Here is a 7,273-nt window from a genome sequence, read left to right on the forward strand (position 1 = left end):
ACAGGGAGGCCTGGCGTGCTGTGGTTCATGGGGTCACAAAGAGTTGGACATGACTGAGTGACTGAACTGAACTGAACTGATGAAGACGTGCTGTAAACCACGTTCCAAAAGTAGCTGAGTGTCATCCATATTCCTAAGGGTTGGAACCAGCTGACTCTTTCCTGGTACTTAGGATGGGAAAGTTTCTAGGGGCAGTTCAGTTACCTAGAGATACTCAGAATCAGAACTCGTCCTATGGCTCTAAATTTAATATCAATTTCTGTAGCAGTGGTTGGAGAAGTGCTGAAACAGGGGAAGTGGAACCTAAAAGAGGAAGGGGAGAAAAATGGCTTTGGAAAAATGGGAGCAGATGCATGGCTTCTTTACTGTAGAAGTATTATTTTTCAGCACCTACCTTGTTTATAAAGTAGTTTCTGTGACAAAATTCCATTGAGCTACAGCGTAAGTGTGTGCGTGTTGCTTTTAGGAACTTATGCTAATAGTTTCATTAAATAATTATCCATAATAATAAATTCATGAAATGCTTGATTAATTATTAAAGAAATGAATAACATCCAGTTGTAGAGTCCACTAATTGCCTTTATAAATACTGTAAGTTGCAAACTTTCTTAAAGAAGTGGTCTTTTTATTTTTCTTTCATTTTTTTTTTTGCTTCACAGTGGCTTTCATGATAACGATAATATGAAGGAAATACTGACAGTGTGACCAGCAACTGGGCTTTACTTCCAAGGATCATAAGTGATCATCAGAGGTTATGCAATGGCGCTTGAGAGAGGGAAAAACCAAAGACAGAAATCTCAGTTCTTCAGCCAGATGTTCTGTTTGTTTTGACCAGGGCCTTTTCACCAGCTCTCTCTCACATCTGTTGATCAGAGATTCATTGCAGACAGCTGTGTTACCTTTCAACATGTGAGCAAGACAATATCCTTCAAACCTCGGAGTGATAAAGATCACCCCCAGTTACAAAGAGGTTTGTTGTTTGCTTTAAACTGAGAATCTGAACCTTGAGGTTTATGAAAAACTTTATTGAAAAAACAGCAAGTGGTAAAATACAGTGCAGTGTCACCACTTTTTTAAAAGAAGAATATGGGCATCTTTAAAGGAAGTAACGATAAGCACATTTAACTTGGTAGTCCCTGGTGAGCTGTAAATAAAGTTCTGAAATCTCAAAGCCTGAGGTAATCGTGTAAGTCCAGACAAGGATGGCCTGAAGTCACATTCTGGTGTCATTGCAAATTAGGCATTGACCTAAGGTTGTTATTTAATATTTCCAGACCTCAGTTTATCAGCAAACAAGGACAGTGATAGTATTATTTCTCAAGATTATTATGGAAATTAAAGTAGATATTTTATAAAAGCTCAATAGTTACTGGTAGAGGCATTCCCACATATATGACTATATATTCCAGTTCATCCAAACTGCATTCAACTCCCTAAGTTATGAAGTCCAAAGAGTCGTGTCATACTCTGTTTGGGCTGCTATACCACAATACCATAGGGTAGCTTGTAAACAACAGCAATATATTTCTCACGGTCCTGGAGGCTGAGAAGTTCAAGATCAAGGTGCCAAGGATTCAATGTCTGGTGAACCCATCTTCCTGGTTCATCAACGGCTGTCTTTTCATTGCCTCCTCCATGGTGGGGAGTGGTGGTGAGGGGTCTCTCTGGGGCCTCTTTTATAAGGGTTCAGTTCAGTTCAGTTCAGTCGCTCAGTCATGTCTGACTCTTTGCGACCCCATGAATCGCAGCACGCCAGGCCTCCCTGTCCATCACCAACTCCCAGAGTTCACTCAGACTCGCGTCCATCGAGTCAGTGATAAAATCCAGCCATCTCATACATTATCGTCCCCTTCTCCTCCTGCCCCCAGTCCCTCCCAGCATCAGAGTCTTTTCCAATGAGTCAACTCTTTGCGTGAGGTGACTAAAATACTGGAGTTTCAGCTTTAGCGTCATTCCTTCCAGAGAAATCCCAGGGCTGATCTCCTTCAGAATGGACTGGTTGGATCTCCTTGCAGTCTTCTCCAACATCACAGTTCAAAAGCATCAATTCTTCGGCGCTCAGCCTTCTTCACAATCCAACACTCACATCCATACATGACTACTAGAAAAACCATAGCCTTGACTAGACAGACCTTAGTCGGCAAAGTAATGTCTCTGCTTTTGAATATGCTATCTAGGTTGGTCATAACTTTTCTTCCGAGGAGTGTCTTTTAATTTCATGGCTGCAGTCACCATCTGCGGTGATTTTGGAGCCCCCAAAAATAAAGTCTCACACTGTTTCCACTGTTTCTCCATCTATTTCCCATGGAGTGATGGGACCGGATGCCATGATTTTTGTTTTCTGAATGTTGAGTTTTAAGCCAACTTTTTCACTCTCCTCTTTCACTTTCATCAAGATGCTTTTCAGTTTCTTTTAACTTTCTGCCATAAGGGTGGTGGCAGCTGCATATCTGAGGTTATTGGTATTTCTCCCGGCAATCTTGATTCCAGCTTGTGCTTCTTCCAGTCCAGTGTTTCTCATGATGTATTTTGCATATAAGTTAAATAAGCAGGGTGACAATATACAGCCTTGACGTCCTCCTTTTCCTATTTGGAACCAGTCTGTTGTTCCATGTTCAGTTCTAACTGTTGCTTCCTGGCCTGCATACAGATTTCTCAAGAGGCAGGTTAGGTGGTCTGTTATTCCCATCTCTTTCAGAATTTTCCACAGTTTATTGTGATCCACACAGTCAAAGGCTTTGGCATAGTCAATAAAGCAGAAATAGGTGTTTTTCTGGAACTCTCTTGCTTTCTCCATGATCCAGCGGATGTTGGCAATCTGATCTCTGGTTCCTCTGCCTTTTCTAAAACCAGCTTGAGCATCAGGAAGTTCACAGTTCACGTATTGCTGAAGCCTAGCTTGGAGAATTTTGAGCATTACTTTACTAACGTGTGAGATGAGTGCAATTGTGCAGTAGTTTGAGCATTCTTTTGCATTGCCTTTCTTTGGGATTGGAATGAAAACTGACCTTTTCCAGTCCTGTGGCCACTGCTGAATTTTCCCAATTTGCTGGCATATTGAGTGCAGCACTTTCACAGCATCATCTTTCAGAATTTGAAATAGCTCTACTGGAATTCCATTACCTCCACTAGCTTTGTTCGTAGTGATGCTTTCTAAGGCCCACTTGACTTCACATTCCAAGATGTCTGGTTCTAGATGAGTGATCACACCATCGTGATTATCTGGGTTGTGAAGATCCTTTTGTACAGTTCTGTGTATTCTTGCCATCTCTTCTTAATATCTTCTGCTTCTGTTAGGTCTGTACCATTTCTGTCCTTTATTGAGCCCATCTTTGCATGAAATGTTCCCTTTATATCTCTAATTTTCTTGAAGAGATCTCTAGTCTTTCCCATTCTGTTCTTTTCCTCTATTTCTTTGCATTGATCTCTGAAGAAGGCTTTCTTATCTCTTCTTGCTATGCTTTGGAACTCTGCATTCAGATGCTGATATCTTTCCTTTTCTCCTTTGTTTTTCGCCTCTCTTCTTTTCACAGCTATTTGTAAGGCCTCCCCAGATAGCCATTTTTCTTTTTTGCATTTCTTTTCCATGGGGATGGTCTTGATCCCTGTCTCCTGTACAGTGTCACGAACCTCCATCAATAGTTCATCAGGCACTCTATCTATCAGATCTAGGCCCTTAAATGTATTTCTCACTCCCACTGTTTAATCATAAGGGATTTGATTTAGGTCATACCTGAATGGTCTAGTGGTTTTCCCTGCTTTCTTCAATTTCAGTCTGAATTTGGCAATAAGGAGTTCATGATCTGAGCCACAGTCAGCTCCTGGTCATGTTTTGGTTGACTGTGTAGAGCTTCTCCATCTTTTGCTGCAGAGAATATAATCAGTCTGATTTCGGTGTTGACCATCTGGTGAAGTCCATGTGTAGAGTCTTCTCTTGTTGGAAGAGGGTGTTTGCTATCACCAGTGCATTTTCTTGGCAAAACTCTAGTTTTTGCCGTGCTGCATTCCACATTCCAAGGCCAAATTTGCCTGTTACTCCAGGTGTTTCTTGACTTCCTACTTTTGCATTCCAGTCCCCTATAATGAAAAGGACATCTTTTTTGGGTGTTAGTTCTAAAAGGTCTTGTAGGTCTTCATAGAACCGTTCAACTTCAGCTTCTTCAGTGTTACTGGTTGGGGCATAGACGTGGATTACTGTGATACTGAATGGTTTGCCTTGGAAACAAACAGAGATCATTCTGTCATTTTTGAGACTGCATCCAAGCACTGCATTTTGGAATCTTTTGTTGACCATAGTGGCTACTCCATTTCTTCTGAGGGATTCCTGCCGGCAGTAGTAGATATAATGGTCATCTGAGTTAAATTCACCCATTCAAGTCCATTTTAGTTCGCTGATTCCTAGAATGTCGACGTTCACTCTTGCCATCTCCTGTTTGACCACATCCAATTTGCCTTGATTCATAGACCTGACATTCCAGGTTCCTATGCAGTATTGCTCTTTACAGCATCAGACCTTTCTTCTATCACCAGTCACATCCACAGCTGGGTATTGTTTTTGCTTTGGCTCCATCCCTTCATTCTTTCTGGAGTTATTTCTCCACTGACCTTCAGTAGCATATTGGGCACTTACTGACCTGGGGAGTACCTCTTTCAGTATCCTATCATTTTGCCTTTTCATAGTGTTCAAGGCAAGAATACTGAAGTGGTTTGCCATTCCCTTCTCCAGTGGACCACATTCTGTCAGACCTCTCCACCATGACCCACCCGTCTTGGGCTGCCCCGCGGGCATGGCTTAGTTTCATTGAGTTAGACAAGGTTGTGGTCCTAGTGTGATTAGATTGACTAGATTTCTGTTAGTATGGTTTCAGTGTGTCTGCCCTCTGATGCCCTCTTGCAACACCTACCATCTTACTTGGGTTCCTCTTACCTTGGGTGTGGGGTATCTCGGCTGCTCCAGCAAAGCACAGCCTCTGCTCCTTACCTTGGATGCGGGGTATCTCCTCCCGCCGCCCTTCCTGACCTTCAGCGTGGGATGGCTCCTCTAGGCCCTCCTGTGCCTGGGCAGCCACTGCTCCTTGGATGTGGGGTTGCTCCTCCCGGCCGCTGCCCCTGGCCTTGGGTGTGGGGTTGCTTTTTCTGGCCGCCACCCCTGACCTTAGACGTGGGGTGGCTCCTCCCGCTGCCGTCCCTGGCCTCGGGCGTGGGGTATCTCCTCTGTATCTCCTCCCGACCCTTGGCCTTGACCTCGGACATGGGGCAGCTCCTCTCAGCCGTTCCTGCGCCTCTAGGCTGCTGTCCCTGACCTTGGACATGGGGTAGCTCTTGGCCACACTTAGTGCACTGGCTGCCACCACCGGCTGCGCTCTGAGTCCCATTTATGATGGCTCCACTCTCATGGCCTAAGCAACTTCCAAAAGCCTGACCTCCAAGTACCATCATACTGGGACTTAAATTTCAATATAAGATTTGGCGGGGATGGGGGAGGGATGTGTGGTATATTTAGTCTATTGCAAGAAGTATCTCCTATTTATGTGACCAGCTCATCTCCTCTCTCTCAGAGGTCAGCCCGCAGCAACCACATCATAATTTTCCCTGTGTCCAGGCCAGTGGCCCCAAAGAGAATGATTTGATCCACTTGTTAGGCATCAGGCACATTTTGTGCTATTTCTGGCTTTTCCTCTATCTTTTCTGCTCATTTTCTTCTATCTTAGCCAATCCTCTTTGTTTTTTCTTCTTCCCCTTTGAACCTAATCTATTTATTATTCTCCAACTTCCTAAGCATGGCTTGTAAGAATAATACTAAAGACACCCTGTTTTTGTCTGCTAATTTTTAAAAGGGCCCAACTGTGCTCGCTTCGGCAGCACATATACTAAAATTGGAACGATACAGAGAAGATTAGCATGGCCCCTGCGCAAGGATGACACGCAAATTCGTGAAGCGTTCCATATTTTTAGAAGACATACGGATGGATAACAAACACATGAAAAGATGCTCAACATCACTCATTATTAGAGAAATGCAAATCAAAACCACAATGAGGTACCACTTCACACCAGTCAGAATGGCTGTGATCCAAAAATCTGCAAGCAATAAATGCTGGAGAGGGTGTGGAGAAAAGGGAACCCTCCTACACTGTTGGTGGGAATGCAAACTAGTACAGCCACTATGGAGAACAGTGTGGAGATTCCTTAAAAACTTGCAAATAGAACTACCTTATGACCCAGCAATCCCACTGCTGGGCATACACACCGAGGAAACCAGAATTGAAAGAGACACATGTACCCCAATGTTCATCGCAGCACTGTTTATAATAGCCAGGACATGGAAACAACCTAGATGTCCATCAGCAGATGAATGGATAAGAAAGCTGTGGTACATATACACAATGGAGTATTACTCAGCCGTTAAAAAGAATTCATTTGAATCAGTTCTGATGAGATGGATGAAACTGGAGCCGATTATACAGAGTGAAGTAAGCCAGAAAGAAAAACACCAATACAGTATACTAACACATATATATGGAATTTAGGAAGATGGCAATGACGACCCTGTATGCAAGACAGGGAAAGAGACACAGATGTGTATAACGGACTTTTGGACTCAGAGGGAGAGGGAGAGGGTGGGATGATTTGGGAGAATGACATTCTAACATGTATACTATCATGTGAATTGAATCGCCAGTCTATGTCTGACGCAGGATACAGCATGCTTGGGGCTGGTGCATGGGGATGACCCAGAAAGATGTTATGGGGAGGGAGGTGGGAGGGGGGTTCATGTTTGGGAATGCATGTAAGAATTAAAGATTTTAAAATTTAAAAAATAAAAAACTAAAAAAAAAAAAAGAAATCTAAAAATAAAATAAAAGGGCCCAACTAACCCCTTCTGGATTATTGTAAAAGTCACCATTTCTCTTTGTCCCTTCTCTGCAAGATAAAATAAAACATTTATAATCTAATTTATAACACCTAATGGACCAGGGGAGCACCAGTACATTACTACAGACACTGAACTTGGCCACTCGAAGAACTCACAGTCTTGCTGGAAAGATAGACAGTGGCAATTCAGAATGACAAATTCTCTAGTAAAAGTTATCACTGTAAGGGGTAAGTAGTAAGGGAATAGTGGATGCCAGGTGCAGTGGTTATTACTTTTATATTTGAAGAAAAGTATTTTTCAATGTCTCCTTTGAGATAGGTTAAGGTTAAAATGGTGAAATATGAGCTGGATTAGAGAAACGTTAAGACAGTCTGCAGCTGGCTGGCTAACTAGACC

The 7,273-nt window shown here is 42.9% G+C and overlaps 1 non-coding gene across 1 annotated transcript; it reads left to right on the top strand.

Annotated features, from left to right (window-relative positions):
* Positions 1-5,846: 5,846 nt before the first annotated feature.
* LOC114116255 (U6 spliceosomal RNA) lies at positions 5,847-5,953 on the top strand. Its single transcript, XR_003590244.2, has one exon. It is a non-coding gene; the product is annotated as a U6 spliceosomal RNA (small nuclear RNA).
* Positions 5,954-7,273: the final 1,320 nt, after the last annotated feature.

Source organism: Ovis aries, chromosome 8, assembly GCF_016772045.2.
Source record: "Ovis aries strain OAR_USU_Benz2616 breed Rambouillet chromosome 8, ARS-UI_Ramb_v3.0, whole genome shotgun sequence".
NCBI classification, from domain to species: Eukaryota; Metazoa; Chordata; class Mammalia; order Artiodactyla; family Bovidae; genus Ovis; species Ovis aries.